At 33.7% G+C, this 23,224-nt stretch overlaps 1 non-coding gene across 1 annotated transcript; it reads right to left on the bottom strand.

The window, feature by feature from the left end:
* Window positions 1-22,642: 22,642 nt before the first annotated feature.
* LOC141615653 (small nucleolar RNA R71) lies at window positions 22,643-22,749 on the bottom strand. Its single transcript, XR_012530062.1, has one exon. It is a non-coding gene; the product is annotated as a small nucleolar RNA R71 (small nucleolar RNA).
* Window positions 22,750-23,224: the final 475 nt, after the last annotated feature.

Raw genomic sequence — 23,224 nt, forward strand, 5'->3', positions numbered from 1 at the left:
TTTAAATATACAGGGTATTACAGAAAGTGTCTTTAAAGGTTCCCAAGGGTGTTAGAGTGTCTTATAAGGGGTTTGTTGTGAGGCTAAAGTGTAAGTTGATCGTTGTAATGACTTTAAAGTCATGTTTGAGGAAGAAATGTCCCTTGATTCTTTGCCAAGCGAGAGATCGATGCGCAGAGCAGCTGGCAACTTCTAATATATATATATATATATATATGTGGTTGGAGAGTATAGTGATGTCTTTCTAGATGAGATATCGAGCTTACCACCTAAGAGAGATATCGACTTCAATGTGGAGCTTAAACCGGGGACATGTCCTATATCTAAAGCATTGTACCGTATAGCACCTAAAGAACTGGAATAGTTGAAGAAACAACTACATGATCTGTTAGACAAGGGGTATATCCGGTCTAGTGTGTCACCGTGGGGAGCACCACTATTGTTTGTGAAAAAGAAAGATGGGAGCATGAGGATATGCATCGACTACAAAGAGTTGAATCGTGTCACGGTGAAGAACAGGTATCCTTTGCCAAGGATTTATGATCTTTTTTACCAGCTGAGTGGCGCATGGGTGTTCTCTAAGATTGATTTGAGGTCGGGTTGGTTATCACCATTTGTGTATAGCAGATGAGGATATTCCTAAGACAGCCTTACGGTCTCGTTATGGTCACTATGAGTATGTAGTGATGCCTTTTGGTTTGACGAATGCACCAGCAGCTTTCATGGATCTTATGAATCGGGTTTTTAGTCCGTTCTTGGACAAGTTTGTGGTCGAATTCATTGATGGCATCTTAGTCTACTCTAAGACTAAGGAGGAGCATGAGGAACATCTAAGGTTAATTTTGCAGACTTTGCGAGATAACCATCTATATGCCAAGCTATCCAAGTGCGAGTTTTGGCTAGAGTAAGTGGCTTTTCTGGGTCATGTGATATCAAAAGAGGGTGTGTCGGTGCTGTTGGAAATCATATTTTAAATATCACATATTTTAGTTTAAAGTTTTAGTCATAAAAACTTAAGGATCTTATGCATGCAAAACATATAAATAGGTGTAGAGGAAAACCGGTTCCTTACATTGAATATTTCGGTTCTTGGGCACAAGTAAGGTCTCCTACCTTCACTTGTTCTTGAGCTATGATGAGTAATAGGATGATTCTCCAAAGACTTCAAGTATAGAAGCCACTCCTCTTGATTGCACCCAAGATTATCCCTTATCTCTACTAAATAATATGTGCTAGATATTTGTATAGTAGTTTGATGGAAATGTAGATTCATATACATATTTAACATACTCATATATGTCTAATTAATTTGTCATAAATTAAAACGGATCTTATGCATGCAAACAATAAAATGAATAGAGGAGAAATCATGTCCTTACATATTGAATTTCGGCTATTTGGGCACAAGAGAGATCACCTTTCTCTTCTTGTTCTTGAGCTTATTCCAATGGAAGAACAAAGATCTAAGAGTAAGATCTCTCCCTAAATATTATACCCAAGGCTCCTCTTAATTTAATTAATATTACAAAACTAGTATAATATTAATTATAGTAGAAAATTGAACCAAAAATATTTATAAACACTTAAGTATTTTCGGTTTTGATGAGAGATAAAGAGAGGATTTTATTTCTCTAGAAAACTTGTATTTTGGATGATAGATGAGAATGAATAATAATCTACAATCTTTTGTATATTATGGGTAAAATAATTAGAAGAACAATGATGAATTGTTCTTCTCTAAACCGTGTAAAAGGGAGAAGAAAAGGGGAGCCAATGCATGGATTTATTTGTCTTCACAATGCACCATAGGCTTGCATGGCTAAAAAGCAAAACAATCATTATGTTTAGCTACCAATTAAACAATTAATTAGCTTAAACTTCTCCTAAATTTCGGTCCATTTGGTAATATGGAATCCATATTATTTTTGTCAATTGTCTATATGTTACATGTCATATGTCACATATATTTGTTATGTATTTTTAACATATTAAAAATCAACGTATTAATAAAAATACGTCACATACAAAATTGACTTAGTAATATCATAATTACTTGTGCCAAAATATTTTACCAATTTATAAATCACAACTGATTGTATTTATAACAATTCATTCAATTTAATTGTTACATTAAACAATTATTTCATCCGAGTAATGATACAATTCAATTACTCAGACCGTATCTTATTAAATCACATTTCAATATGATACGTAAATTTTACTTCCAAAATCGTCCGTCAATTTTCAAGTAATTTAATTAACTCGTAACATTATACGATTAATTAAATAATCAATTAAGAGTGTCGCCCTTTAGGTATGACCTAGGGGTCAACTGATCACCACCGTCACACGACAAAGAATGTCAAACTCTAGTAAGCCAATCATTACCGATATATGTTGACCAGTTGACAAAAATAATATTAGTTCCCAATTGTATTCATTTTAATGAGACTTAAACATGTGATCATCATGATCGCGAATCGTGATCGCATTATTGTCGGAGGACACATATTCCAACAATCTCCCACTTGTCCTCGACAAGTGTGCGTCACCAATTCTCTTGTCCTATTACTATCTCCCACTCAATGCAAGGTGTCTTTCAGGTCGTACTTGCAAGTGATCATATCGAGAGTGGTTTCCTCGATCCGGAGAATAACTCGATTGACCGGAATTATCCACTGGATGTCATCCGAGCGTGGCCACGCATTTCCAGTTCATTACTCCTCGAGTGGCCCTGAGATATTGTTATAACCCTGACTAGGGGTGGACAATTCCTATCGCACTCATTCTCTTCGACTAGCCACAGCCATCATAACCCAAAATATGCCCATTTGACCCCATTTACGAAGGTCGTAGTAACACAAATCAAAGTTAATCTGAACTGTGCCATCTTAGGAGAATAGTCTTTAGTCAAAAGAATCGACTCATTTTGAATACTATAGTAGCTCTCGCCACGACCAGGCTATATAAATTTGCCAGAACTCTATAAGCGGTCATTAGGCCCGACAAAATGTTCCTAACAGTCTGCCTATGTGATCGACTAGTCATCTCACATGACTGTATGGCATTTGAACTTGCCATCAATCGCCTCACACTGTAGTCACTTCGAGACGTCACCTCATATAAGTAACTATGGGCAAAAACAATGTTAATCCATGTTCACTTTAACGGGGTTCAATTGTCTCTACAACCCGTTTGGATATAACAATGTTCAAGGTGAGTTAATTACAACTCAAACGACAAGTGTCGACATCACACTCGGGTAGTCAATATCATATTACAACCTTGTGATGTTTATCATAAGTGTAAACACTTATTGATTGCAATAGAAGTTTAACATCTCATGTGTCCATGTGTTCAAACTTCTTACACTTGCAATTTCCTTCACATTCATGTTCTCATACCATGAATTTTACCAAGTACACATCAAGGTTCTCGACCTTGGTTTTGGTTCTTTAACTTGAAAGAACTTTCTTATCGATCATCTCATAACGAACGAATTTGCGATGAATAATATAACTTGTACCGATCAAGTATTCCATCCACACACAATGCACTAGGTATACGTTTTGTAGAATCTTGTAACAATTTACAAGATTATTAGCTTAGTACTTCTCACAAGTCCTGGCTTTATTAGGAAAGATTGTTTTGAATAACCTCTTATTTAACCAAGTATCTTTCCAAAACTTCTCATTTCTCTTTCAAGGCTTGAAAGATTTGGGATTCTCATAAATCCTCATCTGTGCTCGGATTTTCTACAGTATGTGCAACCTCTTAACACACAATGGAACATTCCGTCAATCACCAAAATCGCTCATCGGATTCTACTCGAGAATTCATGACGTTTCTGTTGTGGCTCACCAACCAATCATCATGCTCTTATGCATACGATTCAAAATTGGACATGTACATGATTATCCTAATGGCGGAAACATTAGTTACTAATAATCATGAGATCAACCGTTCTCAGGTTCAATGAACTACCATGACTGCTAATGGTAATCCCATTTTCATTCATACGAATAACCTACGCGTATGTTGATGTGATGTGTATCTCTTAATACTAATCCAACATCCCATGATGTAATTGGATTCATCATTGTCCATTTTCATCCAGAATTGAAAACTCGAAAGCTTCTTTATGAAAGAAGGTATTAGCTCGTCATTCTTTAATGAGTAATGAGTTTTATACATTCAAGGATGATAGCTCCCACTAAATCCCATGTCTTTACATGAGAATATCCTAACTCCCACTTAATTCAACATATTTCGAAATTGACTTCTCAATCAAAATTTTTTAAGAATATAAATTGCCTTGCCAAGTTACAAGGATAAAACCATATATGTTCCCATCATATCCTTTCAAAATGCCTATTTTGAAGTGGTCTTATCTTAACCTTACGGAAGAAGATTTTTAAATCTTCAACACACTCATGTCACAATGATGTGTAGTAATGTCATTTTCAAGTATAAACAATATTTAGAATACTTCCTTCGGAATACTCTTTCGGAAGGAGGATTAACCATTTCCTAGCGAGGTTAAGCAATGACATTTGCGTGGTTAAAACGTTGGCTGTTGAAGATATCGGAATATCAATCTTTGCAACTTAATCTTGATTATAACTAGTATGTTACTTTGATTCATTTAGGCTCTTAAGTAAAACTCATGATTGAAACTATTTGGTCAAAATTTATCATATAGAACTTTAGTCAAAACTTGTTAAGACTTTACATTAGTCATTTTTATCCAAAACTTCTTTTGGTCTCCTCGTGTAGTTATTTTGAGAATTTACTCTTATGATTACCACACTTGGTCTCTTTAGTCATGTAGAACTAACTTGAGACAATAGATCTCATCTACTCGGCATACTATGTAAATAGATATACCTTTATTCAAATCATTTTCTTTTGCGTAGATCTTCATATACACAAGTACACAATTTCATTTTGCCTTGTGTCCTCATTTTTCTCCCACTCTATCTTTAGAATGAATACACTAAACATTCAAAGATAGCATATGAGACACAAATTAATGATGTTGAAATATAAGGAGAACTATCTCATAGATAGACTAATAGATATTTATTTCATATGAGTTCTTGGTGATTGACATACCTTAAGAGAGTTCATAGACTCAAAATCACTTTATAAATGATCATACACAAGCCTTAAGCATGTGGACATATAATGAAACCCGTCATTATAATTGTCTATTGGATCACTTTTAAGTGAATAATCTTATGTTTCAAAACGCAAGCATGTAAAGATGAAATTTTAGAACATAAGGATAAATGATAAAACGGGTGACTTGGGTTGCAAACCAAGTCACTATCATCCAAAATACAAACCATTATCCAAAATACCTTTCCATGTCGAACACGGAAACTTAAAGTTCTAAAAATTCAAAACATAACTTGAAATAAGACAATGAAAAACAAAGCTCCATAAAAGCTATCCTTAGCTTCTTCATGGTTTCTTATGCTTGCTTTTCTTTTCCTTTGTCTTTGTTTGGTGGCGGCCCTATTTACAATAAAAAGGGAGATACATTATCACAACTTTGCATCATAATACCATAGTTGAATTTAGAAACATAAAAGAAGGTTAGTCATTTACCTACTGGAGTGATCTTTCCAGCTTTGATATCACCAAGGTATTTGGAACAATTCCTCTTCCAATGTCCCATGCCATTACAATAATGGCATTTGTCAAGAGGACCCTTCTTGACTTTGGAGGTGCTAGCTTCACAAGACTTAGCTTTGGTGAATGTGGGAGCTTGCTTTTTACCCTTTCTTCCACTCTTCTTGAACTTCCCCTTACTCTTTGCGCTTATATTAAGCACATCCTTGGGAGGGTTCACATTTAACCCCATGTCCCTCTCGGCTTGCACAAGTAACTTGTGCAACTCCTCAAGAGACACATCCTTGTCTTGCATGTTGAAATTCACCCGGAATTGCACATATGCCTTGACCTTAGACAAGGAGTGTAGAATCCTATCTACGATGAGTTCTTTGGGGATTTCAACTTTTTGAATCTTCAAGGTCTCGACAAGCTCCATGAGTTTGAGCACATGAGGGCTAACTTTTTGGCCCTCTTTGAAGTCGAGATCAAAGAATGCCGCGGCCGCCTCATATTGGACGATCCGCGGAGTTTGTGAAAACATGGTCACAAGTTTGGAGTAAATCTCATTAGCATTGCCCATTTTGAAGGCTCTCCTTTGGAGCTCCGCCTCCATTGCAAATATTAATACATTTTTCATTGCGGCGGGCTCCTTTTGGTAAGCCTCATAGGCTTCCCTAGTGGCCGCGGTGGACCTAGTGGAGGGTTCGGGTGGAGAGGCCTCGGTAAGGTAACGAAGCTTGTCGTCACCCTCGGCGGCTAATTTGAGTTGGGCATCCCACTCGGAGAAATTTGACCCATTCTTTTCAAGTTTACATCGATCCATAAAGGATCGGAGCCAAGATGAAGTAGCGAGTGGTGTAGCATTAGGAGTTGGTGTTGCCATTTGTTATGAATAAGAAGTGGTCTACAAAACAAAATATAAGGAGTAAAACAAATGTCGTCTTAATAATACTCGTAAAAGGTATGACTTAAACAAGTTATTTGCATTTTTCTAGTGACCTCTACCCAACTAGAATAAATGATTCCAAGACCCAAATTCATATCAACTTAGGCACGGGGTAGCCGATGAAACCCTCATCAATATAACTCGGTGGATTAACCTTTTAATCGATTCTACTTTTAGAACTCTTGGTCGATAAAATTACTCTAATATTTATCTATAGCCCAAAACACATCAACAAGGGCACGGGGTAGCCGATGAAACCCTTATCAATTACTTTTGTTGAGTTCAATCCAAATTTCGAATAAATGTGTCCATTATCCAAACCCATATTAATTTAGGCACGGGGTAGCCGATGAAACCCTCATCAACATGAATTCGGTGGATTAGACATTTATCACCCACTTCCCCTACGTAACAAGGTTTGTACCCCGGGGTAGCCGAGTGCACTCCCTCGCGAAATAGGTTTTCATGGTTTCTACTATTTGGTAAGGCTATGTCTCAATTAGTTGTTTTAGCGAGAGGTCATGTCAATTTATTATCTATCACGTTTTAAGTGAACTAAAGCGGTGAACTACGATAATTCTAATTGACACGGTCGATAGACTCGATAAAATAACAATGCATGTTTAGTTATGGCGATTTAGCGATGCATGTGACATAAAATAAAATGCAAGCATAAAATAAATAAATCCTAGTATGGCCTTTCCTAAAAAAAAAGAAAAACTATTAATCTATTACATATTCGGAAACCAACTCCATTGGTCCCTTGAACTTCGGTTGTTGCACGCATCTCGAGGTAACACCGTCTTTATGTATCGCCATTCTTGAAGTAATCCGTCTTTAGGAACTCCGGAATGAATAAAATTACATAATAAAATACATAATTTCCTATTATACATTTGTAACTAAAATAAAATAAATCTATTAAATATTACAAAACGGTGATACGAGATCACAATAAAAATTACAACCGAATCGATATTCCCATACATTTCGGGAAATACCAATTAAAATCTAAGGCCATACTAAGTAAAATTACATAATTCAAAATTACATAAATTAAAAATATGACAATCATAAAGAAAATGCAGCATTATATTATGTATGAACATGCTCAATTTTATGCTAAATCGCCTTTTAATTAGCCAATATCGTATATTACTCGGTTTTTACGGATTTGCGTGATTTCAACATTTTATAATCACAAAAATACATAAACTCATATTTATGCATAAGTTAATTACCCTAACCTCTTAGGACTCAAAATATAGTCTCCACTAGTAATTTGACCATAATTAACTTTTATTTAAAAATTGTTCATAAAAGGACCAAAAATTACAAAAATAAGCTATTAAACTTCAAATAAATCCAAAAAATTTCAAATAAATTCAAAATTTGAAATTTAAATTCATGAACATTCTGGAAAAATTCCATGACACTCATAATGTTCAAAATCTTAGGTTAAAAATTCCGAAAATTTTCCGGAAAAACAATGTTGCGGTTTATCGATATTTAATAAAATAATCATAAAAACATGGAAAAATTATTTTCATTAACTTTTCAATTTTAGATCTGAAAAATATAATAAAATGCAACATTAGACGTTTTTCCTAAGTCATAGATTATGTTTTATTAATTTTCACTAATAATGTCACTATTTATGTCATTTTTCTTCAAAAATTCATAAATCATGCTAAAAGACTTCTTTATAGCCAATTATTTTACACACATCTTGTAAAATTGCATGTGACAACATATTAATTTTCTATGACCAGATTCGAAATTTAACTCATATTAACCTATTTTTCTCTTAAATCCGAATTTAATAATGAAAAATTCATTTTTCGAGCATAACAAGTGCAAAAATTATGAAAAATTACAGGTTATCTCAAAATAATATATGTGATAACATATCCAAAGATCAACTTAAAATTCGAAGTATAGCTAATTTTCGACCAAAAATGACATTTTTATTCATAAAATCACATTTAAATGCCATTATTGTAAATTATGAACAATAAAAATCCGAAAAATTAACCAAAATATCCTAAAACATTTTAGGACCAGAAATATTAACATGCATGTAATTATTTCGTGATATGTCATAATAACACAAATTTTACAAGTTTTATTTTGTTATTCATATAACTCGGAAAAACTTTTAACCAATTTGCATGCAAACAACCGTGGCTCTCTGATACCGATTGATGGAAATGTAGATTCATATACATATTTAACATACTCATATATGTCTAATTAATTTGTCATAAATTAAAACGGATCTTATGCATGCAAACAATAAAATGAATAGAGGAGAAATCATGTCCTTACATATTGAATTTCGGCTATTTGGGCACAAGAGAGATCACCTTTCTCTTCTTGTTCTTGAGCTTATTCCAATGGAAGAACAAAGATCTAAGAGTAAGATCTCTCCCTAAATATTATACCCAAGGCTCCTCTTAATTTAATTAATATTACAAAACTAGTATAATATTAATTATAGTAGAAAATTGAACCAAAAATATTTATAAACACTTAAGTATTTTCGGTTTTGATGAGAGATAAAGAGAGGATTTTATTTCTCTAGAAAACTTGTATTTTGGATGATAGATGAGAATGAATAATAATCTACAATCTTTTGTATATTATGGGTAAAATAATTAGAAGAACAATGATGAATTGTTCTTCTCTAAACCGTGTAAAAGGGAGAAGAAAAGGGGAGCCAATGCATGGATTTATTTGTCTTCACAATGCACCATAGGCTTGCATGGCTAAAAAGCAAAACAATCATTATGTTTAGCTACCAATTAAACAATTAATTAGCTTAAACTTCTCCTAAATTTCGGTCCATTTGGTAATATGGAATCCATATTATTTTTGTCAATTGTCTATATGTTACATGTCATATGTCACATATATTTGTTATGTATTTTTAACATATTAAAAATCAACGTATTAATAAAAATACGTCACATACAAAATTGACTTAGTAATATCATAATTACTTGTGCCAAAATATTTTACCAATTTATAAATCACAACTGATTGTATTTATAACAATTCATTCAATTTAATTGTTACATTAAACAATTATTTCATCCGAGTAATGATACAATTCAATTACTCAGACCGTATCTTATTAAATCACATTTCAATATGATACGTAAATTTTACTTCCAAAATCGTCCGTCAATTTTCATGTAATTTAATTAACTCGTAACATTATACGATTAATTAAATAATCAATTAAGAGTGTCGCCCTTTAGGTATGACCTAGGGGGTCAACTGATCACCACCGTCACACGACAGTAATGTCAAACTCTAGTAAGCCAAAACACTTAAGTATTTTCTGTTTTGATGAAAGATAAAGAGAGGATTTTATTTCTCTAGAAAACTTGTATTTTGGATGATAGATGAGAATGAATAATAATCTACAATCTTTTGTATATTATGGGTAAAATAATTAGAAGAACAATGATGAATTGTTCTTCTCTAAACCGTAAAAGGGAGAAGAAAAAAAGGGGAGCCAATGCATGGATTTATTTGTCTTCACAATGCACCATAGGCTTGCATGGCTAAAAAGCAAAACAATCATTATGTTTAGCTACCAATTAAACAATTAATTAGCTTAAACTTCTCCTAAATTTCGGTCCATTTGGTAATATGGAATCCATATTATTTTTGTCAATTGTCTATATGTTACATGTCATATGTCACATATATTTGTTATGTATTTTTAACATATTAAAAATCAACGTATTAATAAAAATACGTCACATACAAAATTGACTTAGTAATATCATAATTACTTGTGCCAAAATATTTTACCAATTTATAAATCACAACTGATTGTATTTATAACAATTCATTCAATTTAATTGTTACATTAAACAATTATTTCATCCGAGTAATGATACAATTCAATTACTCGGACCGTATCTTATTTAATCACATTTCAATGTGATACGTAAATTTTACTTCCAAAATCGTCCGTCAATTTTTTCAAGTAATTTAATTAACTCGTAACATTATACGATTAATTAAATAATCAATTAAGAGTGTCGCCCTTTAGGTATGACCTAGGGGTCAACTGATCACCACCGTCACACGACAAAGAATGTCAAACTCTAGTAAGCCAATCATTACCGATATATGTTGACCATTGACAAAACAATATTACTTCCCAATTGTATTCATTTTAATGAGACTTAAACATGTGATCATCATGATCAGCAGTCGTGATCGCATTATTGTCGGAGGACACATATTCCAACATAGTTTACCTTAAAATTGATTACTAATACTCATATATTACACTAATAATTTTAGTAATTTGATTTGAACAATTAGATCATTATTTCTCTAATTTAGGAGAAAGATGAACAAAGTATGAGAGAGTTTTTGCATGTGTGTTGAATGGTTGAGTGTATTAAAGAATATAAGAGAACAAAATTATCTTAAAGAGAGTTGGAGCAACCGGTTGGAGGGAGTAGTCCAAGGCATGCATGGACTTATTATTTTTCCTTCTGTTCTTCTCAAGTAAGTAGGTGTGTAAAGGCTATTAGCTATAGGTATCATTATTTTATGTTTATCACATAAAATAAAATAACCACAACCCACTAAAACCTCCTCCATTTCGGTTCATTCACTTAATATGGACCACCATTTTATTTTGTCAATTTGTCATTTATCACACAATATGTCACATGTAGTATGATACATGTTATTAATTAATTTAATGCATATTTATCACATAAATATCATTTTATGAATTAATTAAATTACATCCAATAAATTTACTAGTGATACTTGATCACATAAATAAAATGGGTCATATAATTATAATTCACAACATCTTATAATTATAATTAACTATTCATTCTTATCTCTATTGTTTCTCAAACAATAAACAATTTTAGTAATAAAGCCAATTTATTACTAAAATAAATCTTATTTAATCCCATTACAATAAGATATAAATATTCTCTCTCACTAATTAAATTGTTCAATTTTAAGGAATTGATCAACTTGTATCGTCATACAATTAATCAACTTTAGAGATTAGGGCATCATCCTTTAGGTGTGACCTTAAGGGATCAACCGACCACCACCGTCCCACGACAGTAACGTCAAACTCTAGCAAGCCAATCGTTATCGATTAATGTTGATCAGTTGACTATAAAATGAATCATCCCTTACATATTCTTAAAAATGAGATTTAAAAATGTGATCATTATGATCGATAATTGTGATCGCATTATTGTCGGGGACACTCCAACAATCTCCCACTTGTCCTCGACAAGTGTGCGTCACCAATTCTCTTAACCTATTACTATCTCCCACTAAATGCAAGGTGTCTTTCAGGTCGTACTTGCAAGTGATCATATCGAGAGTGGTTTTCTTGATCTGGAGAATAACTTATTTGACCGGAATTATCTACCATAGATACCTTCCGAGCGTGGCCACGCATTTCCAGTTCATTACTCCTCGAGTGGCCCTGAGATATTGTTTTAACCCTGACAAAGGGGTGGACAATTCCTATCGCACTATTCCCATCGACTAGCCACAGCCATCATAACCCAAAATATGCCCATTTGACCCCATTTACGAAGGTCGTAGTAACATAAATCAAAGTTAATCTGAAACCGTGCCACCTTAGGCGAATAGTCTTTAGTCAAAAGAATCGACTCATTAGAATACTATAGTAGCTCTCGCCACGAACAGGCTTTATAAATTTGCCAGAACTCTATAAGCGGTAACTGACCGACAGAGTGTTCCTAACAGTCTGCCTATGTGATCGACTAGTCATCTCACATGACTCTATGGCACTTGAACTTGCCATCAATCGCATCACACTCTAGTCACTTCGAGACGTCACCTCATACAAGTGACTATGGGCAAATACCATGTTAATCCGAGTACACTTTAACGGGGTTCAATATTGTCTCTACAACCCGTTTGGATGTAACAAAGTATAAAAGGAGTTTTTAGATTTGAAAAACTCGAACGACAAATGTGATCATCACATATGAATAGTCTATACCTGATTACTACTTCATATTTTTATAATCCATTTTCATCTTATATGTAGTTGTTCATCTCAATGCAATTGAAATGACATGACTCATCATGTTAAGCCTATGAAAAGGCTTTGGTTAGTAGGTTTTATCAACTTCTTGTACCTTACTCAAACATACTACATACCCGTTTTCCTTTGTAATGTCTACATTTGCATTGCAAAACTTTCTGAGTACGTGTCTATATCCAATCTAGACATAGGCTCTCTAGCCTTAGAATAGCTCCCACTGTTTTCACAGTGTGCGGGACCCATCCCTCTCGTACATCTCATGATTGCAAGTGTACTCAATTTCCGTTGTGAGCATCCTCATTGTTCTTTATTGCTTAGAACGATTCTAACAAATCCATTTCTTAAATAACATAGCCACAATGGTTCCTTAACCATCTTTAGGTGTTTTGAATACGGTTTTTGTCCGAAACCTTATGTAATCTCAACAGTCATTAGTGTAAGCCCTTACAGAAATTTGTGAATTCCAAAAACACTTAACTTTGCATCTTTAATGCTTCTTCAATTACTTAAGAATAATCAATATGGCTATTTGGTAACTATTACTTAAATTCGATTTGAAACAATTCATCATACTCAAAGTATATGAAGTGCTATACATCATCACTCATTTAATTGATCCGGCAGCGGAAGCAAATGGAATCAATCAAATATGTTCAACTTGATTGAACTAGTCATGAATCTTATCAACATAAGACTTCTTATTTGACGCTAATATCATGTGTATTTATCTACATAAATCTGGATATTAAAGATGTATTATATTACTCCAAGTCTTAAATCATTCCCAATGATCAATATGTCATCCACATATAAGACTAATTAAAATTTCTGTAACTCCCACTAAACTCCATGTATAAACACAACTTCTCGACTTATCGAGAAAAGTTTTATAACATGATCAAAACATTGATTCGTTCCAACTCATTGATGTCCTACTTAAGACCCTCTCTTAAGTTTCACATTATCTTAGGATTGCAAGAATCTACAAAACTCAAGACATGTATTGAATACATTCCTTCTAATTGAAGAAGTGGGTTTTAGATTCACTTGCTATATGTATGTCATTATAATGAAACACAATCTCTAAGAAGATCCAAATAGACTTAAGCATTTCAACTAGTGCAAACCCCTTTGCCATCAATCGAGCTTTGATATCTCTTTTTGATATCCAACAATTCCACTTGGAATTTATTTCGGATTTTCATGGCTCTAAGCCTTGCATTGATTTGTGACTTAAACACTCTTATTTAAGTCATATGATCATTACTTTACAGAAGTAACTTGAATCAAACAATTTCTTTGTAAGTTGCAAGCTCTTTACTTTCTAAAAGTAACACTAATTCATCATCTTCAACAAGTGATGACTTTAACCTCCTAGGTTTTGAAGAAACAACGTCTTATATAAAACGTCTCATGTAGCCAAGAAAGACCAGTTTCTTGCGACATAACATTCTTTGTGGCTCATAACATTCTTTGTGGCTCTTAAATAATTTCTCCCACTCTGTCTTCTAGAAATAAACTTGTATTTTAGAAAGACAGCTTCACGAGCTACAAACCCGTTATACTCGTGATTATAGTAAGGAAAAATGAGCATTTGATTCTTTTGAAAACTTACAAACATGGTACCCTACCATTTCATATCTCATATGATTCGTTTTAGATTTAGTGAAAAAATACCTTAGACAAAATGATAATATCCCCAAAATAAGATCAAGTAACTCAAAGTAACTTGATCAATGTCCAAACCATATCGAATAAAGTTTGTCAAACCTTATCCCATAATGCGTGTTAAGAGAGATTAATTTGTGATACTATATCACACTTCCTTTGGCTTATATCAAAGTTATCACTTAGATATTCCCATTACGTTCAAATCGTGCGTCTTTGAACTCTTTGTACTTCTTCATAGACTTCTCTTTGCACCTTATCAAGTGAACACTATCAACTTAATCGTCGGTAAAAGAAAATGATCAACATTTCTGGATTAGTGATTTTCATCCTCAATCTCCTTTTCTACCAAAAGGCACGAGAAATCTTGCTTTGAGTACAAGATACACATATACCATAAGATTAAGAATCTAATGGTTCCAAGAGTACTCGGTAACTCTTTGCGTTTATCATTCCAGAATTTAGATTAAATCTGGGTTACCAATATGAGTCTTGCATCATCTACATGATATATCATTCTAGCTTGGTTTAGAATATAATCACCTTGATTTTGGGCTAGCCATAAATCAAATCGCGGTGTATTGGGTCACAAAAAGTGAAACCTCTTTTGTATCTTAACAAAATTATATTCTTATTTAGGGTCCATGTACTTAATATTCATAATTAAGGTACAACTTTAAACCCAAAACTAGATGGAGTACACAATGGCTCTATCTCTCGACATTATTTGATGCTAGTCGTCATATTCTAATCATCCTATGTATCGCATACAATGATGAAAACCACCATTGGTTTCTAATATTGACGAAATGTTACTAGGAAAACTTATGTCAATCAAATAAATAAAGAACTAAGTCTTATTAGATGTCCCACAACTAACTTGCTTATTCTTTAACAAGTTGGGGTAGTTTCCTTTCTAGTGTCCAACACTTCCAAAATGGGAACTTTTATCGGTCGAAATTGATAGGTTTAATAATGTTATTCCCAATAACATTACTTTTGCCTTTATCTTGTCAATTCCTTTCCAATCTTTACTTCCTGAACCCCGTCCTTCCTTAACGATTAAGAGAATGCTCCCACTCATTTCAATGAATCTTTGCTTAGAGAAGCAAAAATTTAATTTCATGAACACCACTCTTCAATTTATTCGTTTAGTCTTAAAATTTTCATTGAAGTGGTTGCGTTATTTTGGTCAATTACGATTTATTACAAATCTAATTACCAAAACAATTTAACGTTTCAAAGTACTTAATTCAATTAAGTATATGAATAACTATCCATTGTAATTAGACATGTTAGTCAATAATCAAAAGCCTTTTGATAATGAATAACTTCTATCTACACTTTTCACAAAAAGATCTTTAGCAATGGTTCATATGAAGTTTTAGAAGCAAATTCATATTTGTCTTTAGTTACGATGTTTTAATGGAGATTTGAATCAAAAATCGAAATGACATAGTATATGAATTGTGTTAAAGAAATAGAACAATATGATAACGGAATAGTGGAAAACATAACATTTATCGTTTTATTAATGTTTGTAATAACAAGTAAAACATTTACATAGTGACCTCTACCCAACTATGATAAATGATTCCAAGATCCAAATTCATATTAACTTGGGCATCGGTAAAGCCGAATACAACCCTCATCAATATAACTCGGTGGATTAACTCTTTAATCGATTCTACTTTTAGAACTCTTGGTCGATAAAATTTCATTAATATTTATCTTTAGCCCGAAATACATCCGGCAACTGTCGAGAATACTTTCGTTGAGTTCAACCCAAATTTCGAATAATTGTGTCCATGATCCAAATTTACATCAACTTGGGCATCGGTAAAGCCGAATACAACCCTTATCTTTATAAATTCGGTGGGTAGACATTTATCACCCACTTCCCCTACGTAGCAAGGTTTGTACCCCGGTAAGGCCAAGCGCACTCCCTCACGAAATAGGTTTTCATGGTTTCTAATTTTTGGTAAGGCTAAGTCTCAATTGTTTATTTAGCGAGAGGTCATGTCAATTTATTATCTATCACGTTTTAAGTGAACTAAAGCGGTGAACTACGATAATTATAATTGACACGGTCAATTTACTCGATTAAATAAAATGCATGTTTTAGTTATGGCGATTTAGCGATGCATGCAACATATAAATAAAATGCAAAGCATAAAATAAAATCCTATTATGGCTTTCCTAAAATAGTAAATCTAATAAACTATTACAAATTCGGAAACCAACTCCTTTGGTCCCTTGAACTTCGGTCTTAGCACGCATTCCCAGGCAACACTTTCTTTGATGGACCGCCTTCTCGAATGGCACCGTCTTCAAGGAACTCCGGAATAATTAAATTACAAAATGAATTACATAATTTCCTATTATACATTTGTAATAAAATGAAAATAAATCTATTAAGTTACAAAACGGTGATACGAGATCACAATAATAACAACCGAATCGATATTCCCATACATTTCGGGTAATACCAATTAAAAGTAAGGCCATACTAAGTAAAATTACATAATTCAAAAATTACATAAAATTAAAATATGACAATCATAAGTAAAATTCATCATTATAATATGTATGAACATGCTAGATTTTATGCTAAGTCGCCTTTTAAGAGCCAATATCATATATTAATCGTTTTTTACGGATTCGCGTGATTTAACCTTTTAAAATCACAATAATTACATAAATTCATATTTATGCACAAGTTAATTACCTTAACCACTTAGGAATGAAAATTAGTCTCCACTAACATTTTGATAATAATTAAACCTTATTTCTTAATATTGTTCATAAATGGACCCAAAATACAAAATTATGCTATAAACTTCAAATTAAATTATAAAAATTTCAAATAATTTCGAAATTTGAAATTTAAACTCATGAACATTCTGGAAAAATACCATGACACTCATAATGTTCAAAACTTAGGTTAAAAATTTCGAAAATTTATCGAGAAAAACAATGTTGCGGTTTATCGGTTTTAACAATTATGACCATAAAAATATGAGAAAAATTATATTCATTAAATTTTCACTTTTAGATCTGAAATATATGATAAAATGCAACATGTGACGTTTTTCCTTAGTCATGAAGTATGTTTTAGCATTATTACTAATTATAGTCACTATTTATGTGATTTTTCATCAAAAATTCATAAATCATGTAAAAAGACTTTATTATAGCCAAATATTTTAGACACATCTTGTAAAATTGTATGTGAAAACATAATAAATTTCCATGACCAGATTCGAAATATAACTCATATTAACCTATTTACCCATTTAAATACGATTTTAACTTAAAAAATCCATATTTCGAGCAAAACAACTCATTTTAACATGAACATTTACAGGCCATCAGTAGATAATATATGTGAAAATATATCCAAAAACCACTGAAAAATTTGAAGTTTAGCTATTTTTCGTCCGAAAATGACATTTTTCACATAAAAATCATATTTTAATGCCAATAATATATAAAATGAACAATAAAAATCCATAAATCGTCCCATATGGCCTAAAATCCATTTAGGACCAGAAAATTTTAACATACAAAATTATTTCGTGATTTATCTTCATAAATCCTAAATTTCAAGTTTTATTCGTTAATCGTATTATCTCGGAAAAACGATCCCGATCTTGCATGCAACAACCATAATGATCTGATACCACTTGTTGGAAATCATATTTTAAATATCACATATTTTAGTTTAAAGTTTTAGTCATAAAAACTTAAGGATCTTTTGCATGCAAAACATATAAATAAGTGTAGAGGAAAACCGGTTCCTTACATTGAATATTTCGGTTCATGGGCACAAGTAAGGTCTCCTACCTTCACTTGTTCTTGAGTTATGATGAGTAATAGGATGATCCTCCAAAGACTTCATGTATAGAAGTCACTCCTCTTGATTGCACCCAAGATTATCCCTTATCTCTACTAAATAATATGTGCTAGATATTTGTATAGCAGTTTACCTTAAAATTGATTACTAATACTCATATATTACACTAATAATTTTAGTAATTTGATTTGAACAATTTGATCATGATTTCTCTAATTTAGGAGAAAGATGAACAAAGTATGAGAGAGTTTTTGCATGTGTGTTGAATGGTTGAGTGTATTAAAGAATATAAGAGAACAAAACTCTCTTAAAGAGAGTAGGAGCAACCGGTTGGAGGGAGTAGTCCAAGGCATGCATGGACTTATTATTTTTCCTTTTGTTCTTCTCAAGTAAGTAGGTGTGTAAGTCTATTAGGTATAGGTATCATTATTTTATTTTTATCACATAAAATAAAATAACCACAACCCACTAAAACCTCCTCCATTTCGGTTCATTCACGTAAGATGGACCACCATTTTATTTTGTCAATTTGTCATTTGTCACACAATATGTCACATGTAGTATGATACATGTTATTAATTAATTTAATGCATATTTATCACATAAATATCATTTTATGAATTAATTAAATTACATCCAACAAATTGACTAGTGATACTTGATCACATAAATAAAATGGGTCATATAATTATAATTCACAACATCTGGTAATTATAATTAGCCATTCATTCTTATCTCTATTGTTTCTCAAACAATAAACAATTTTAGTAATAAAGCCAATTTATTACTAAAATAAATCTTATTTAATCCCATTACAATAAGATATAAATATTCTCTGTCACTAATTAAATTGTTCAATTTTAAGGAATTGATCAACTTGTATCGTCATACAATTAATCAACTTTACAGATTAGGGCATCATCCTTTAGGTGTGACCTTAAGGGATCAACCGACCACCACCGTCCCACGACAGTAACGTCAAACTCTAGCAAGCCAATCGTTACCGATTAATGTTGATCAATTGACTATAAAATGAATCATCCCTTACGTATTCTTAAAAATGAGATTTAAACATGTGATCATCATGATCGACAATTGTGATCGCATTATTGTCGGGGACACTCCAACAGGTGGATCCTAGCAAGATTGAGGCAGTGACCAAGTGGGAATCACCAAAGAATGTTGCTGAGATTTGGAGTTTCTTGGTCTTAGCTGGTTACTACAGGAGGTTCGTTAAATACTTTTCTACGATCGTGAGGCCTATGATAGCTTTGACGAGGAAAGAGACTAGATTTCGGTGGGATGAGAGTTGTGAGACGGCGTTCCAGACCTTAAAGGAGCGTTTGACCACAGCTCCTATCCTAGCTTTACGTGAGGGAAGTGAGAACTTTGAAGTATATACCGCTGCTTCAAAGAATGGGTTGGGATGTGTTTTGATGCAGAATGGGAAGGTTATAGGTTATGCGTCGAGGCAGCTGAAGCCGTATGAGGAGAACTATCCTACTCACGATTTGGAACTGGGTGCAGTTGTTTTTTATCTTAAGATTTGGAGGCACTATCTTTATAGGGAAACCTTTAAGGTGTTTTCAGATCATAGGAATCTGAAATATATGTACGCTCAGAAAGAGCTTAACATGCAACATAGGTGATGGTTGGAGCTGATTGGGAACTACGACATGGAGAACATCTATCACGAGGGTAGGGCTAATGTTGTTGCAGATGCTTTGAGTAGGAAGAGTGTTCAGTCGTTGTGTACAGATATGTCTTTGCTGAAGCTGAGGGATGAGATGTCAAAGATGGGGATCCATATGATTCGGAAAGGGGATATCGTCGGGGATTTGACGATCGAGCCAGATTTGTATGAGGATATCAAGAGAAAACAAGAGCTTGACCCAAGATCCAAGAATGGAAGTCAAGAGTGAAGAGTGGCACGGTTTCCAGGTTTTCAATCCACACAGATGGGAGTGTTCGGTTTGATGGGAGATGGAGTGTTCCTGATGATGCAGATTTGAGGAGAGTAATCATGACAGTGGCTCATTGCACTCCATATTGATGTGACTCATTTTAGAGCATATTTAGTCCTCGAATTAGCCTCGTTCCTATGCTTTTTAGTGCATAATTGGGTCATTTACTATCTTTAGTCTTTCATTTTGCATATTCTTTGAGGTTTTGATCCCTTGGTAGGAAAGGAGTAAGAACCTTGCATTTTCATGGCAAAATGGAGCTAAATTGATCGAATCTAATGACTAAGCATCAAAGGGAAGACAAGACTAGAAGGCCTATGTAAATAATGAAGTAAATGGCAATAATGGGAAGATCCTTGCATCTCCAATAAGATCCTTGAGGATAGTTGGAGAAAGAAAAGAAAGAAGATGTGACTGACTGCTAATCCGTGCATCGCAGTGCACGGGACGAGCGTCCTGGCCTGCAACAATCCGAGCGTCCCGTGGTCAAGGCGCTCGTTCTGGTCCTTCTCAATCCGAGCGTCGCCCTCACCAATCCGCTCGGATTCCTCTCCAATGCAGACCGTCCCTCAGCTAATCCGCTCGGGATGAGCATATTCCAAGAAGACTAGAAAAGCGGAGATGAGCATCTCTTGCGAGAGGAGCACTTCCTCAACTTTTCTTAAGGGTCTTAATCGTCATTTAAGCCCTTAGTAACCATAATTTATGTACCTAATCCTTAGTATAAATACCCCATTGTACTAATTAGATTATCATGCTCTTTTTATGTTATTATAATCCAATTTTAATCTCATCTTAATCTTGTAATCAACTCTTAATTAAGCATTAATACAAATCTCATTCCTTAATTTCTCTATTGTTCATCATTTATTTTGGGTAATTGAAGATTATTTGGGGTTTATTTGAAGGATTGACAACCTTCCATCAATCATCAAGTACTTCTATTATTCTTTGCTTGTTATTTTGGAATCATCATTAGGTATAATTCTCTTAATCCATTTTTAATTATTATTAATCATCTTCATTTATTCATCATGCTTTGTCTTGCTAGTATGATTGACAACCTTGTTAGCATGTTAAACTTGATAATGAGTGAGTAGTCATCTTAACTAGGGTTAATGGGGAATTAGGGGAAACCAAAATGGGGATTGATTCATGCTTAATCTAATATGCTTTCATAATTAATTTGCTTGCTTGTTGTGAATTCAACTTATGCACATGTTATGTTTGATGAAATGAGAGCCTGTGAATCCTTGCATTTTTTACCCATCACTAATCTATTCAATGAGACTTGTAAGACATAAACCAACTCGAGTCTTATTAGACCATGCAAATAGTTGGATAGGGAGGATTAAGTCGACTTGTAGGTGTTGTACAATCTAATCGATTCGGATCCGGGACCCAAACCTTCCTTGGGATTGTAAGATATACACTAACTCGATCCCATCACAACAATAATTGCTTGCATCTAGTTGAAAACATGTTTGTATGATCAAATCCCATGAATCCCCTATGAACCCATGACACCCTAGTGCTTTTAATCAATTGTTTACGTCTCATTTTAATCATCTTGCTTGTTTATTTACATTGTTATTTAGTTTAGTGGTTTCTTATCTCAACCCAAACACCCTTAGACACGACCATTTGCAATCGGAAATCCTACATCAATACCTGTCCCTTGGGATCCGACCTTTACTAATAGTAGAGTACTTTGTGAAGTTATAAATATTGTTTTGGTCTAGGTAACTCCTAACGACAAGTAACCGAAAACTCTAGTCCGACCAAAAATAGCGCCGTTGCCGGGGACGGTATTAACTTGATTTGATTTTCTTTGATTGTTTTTTAAGTTGTGTCTTTCTTTGCCTTGGGGAAGTAAAACTCCTTAAGGTTTGTTCTAATTGTTTTCGAATTGTTTAATATTTTGCATGTCTAGAAGATCACAAGGTAACTTGTTACCCATTGATCACGAAATTGAAAGAACTTTGACCAACAATAGAAGACTTGCTAGAAATACTTTGAGAGGTATTGGTGAGGTTGTGGATATTCAACCAAATACTATTGAGTTCATCAACCCTTTTGCAAGAGAAGGAGAGGAGAACCAAACACAAAATCAACCACAAAATCAACCCACAATGCCTAAGTTTTCATCACATTCCGTACCAACCGAGGAGAACCTACCCAATGGTACTCCCACACCACAACATTTGACCGGTAATTTCATTGCAAAATCCGCTTTTTTCCAATTAGTCGAAAGAAGCCAATTTGGGGGGATGCCTAGTGAAGACCCTCATTCTCACATGGAGACGTTTTGTGACTATTGTGATGCGATTTCATAAACCAGGGTTACTCAAGACAAAATTCGATGGGTCTTATTTCGTTTTTCTTTAATTGGTACCGCGTAACAATGGTTAAAGAGCCTTGATAAGGCTACTCTTGGTATTGACTCTTGGAAGAAATTGGCACTTTCTTTCTAAAAAAAGTTATATCTTCCGGAAAAGACTAACATGCTAAGAGCCCAAATCACGGGGTTCAAACAAAGAGACGAAGAATCTTTGTATGAAGCTTGGGAGCGATTCAAAGGAACTTGTCGCTCATGTCCTCATCACGGACTTAGCGAGTGGTTCTTGGGACAACAATTTTGGAATGGTCTTTGTTAGGCCTGGAAATCCGCAGACCTTCCTGATCAGTAGCTCACCTGAACCTGACTGCCAGGCTGTCAGGATGTCAGGCTATCAGGGCACATGAAGATAGGCGCCAGGCCATGGAGAGGACAACGGTCGAAATATCAGGATAATATTAGACCATATACGCGTGTTATAAAGGAATTATATACGCAACATTAAGTATGAAGATTACGCAGTAAATGTAGTAATTAAGGGAGGAATAATTGGCAATTATTACTGGTAATTATGGAGAATAAACCGCAATTAATACCGTATCAGGCAGCCGTTCAAGGAGGAAGCCTATATAAGGAATACTTTGAAGATATTGGAGGCAGATCATTCACACGCAAGAAGAAGCATACACAATACATAGAGAGAAATAAACATTGTTATAATCATATAATTATTCTCCCAAATTACATA

The sequence above is a fragment of the Silene latifolia genome, chromosome 11 (genome assembly GCF_048544455.1).
Source record: "Silene latifolia isolate original U9 population chromosome 11, ASM4854445v1, whole genome shotgun sequence".
Taxonomy (NCBI): Eukaryota; Viridiplantae; Streptophyta; class Magnoliopsida; order Caryophyllales; family Caryophyllaceae; genus Silene; species Silene latifolia.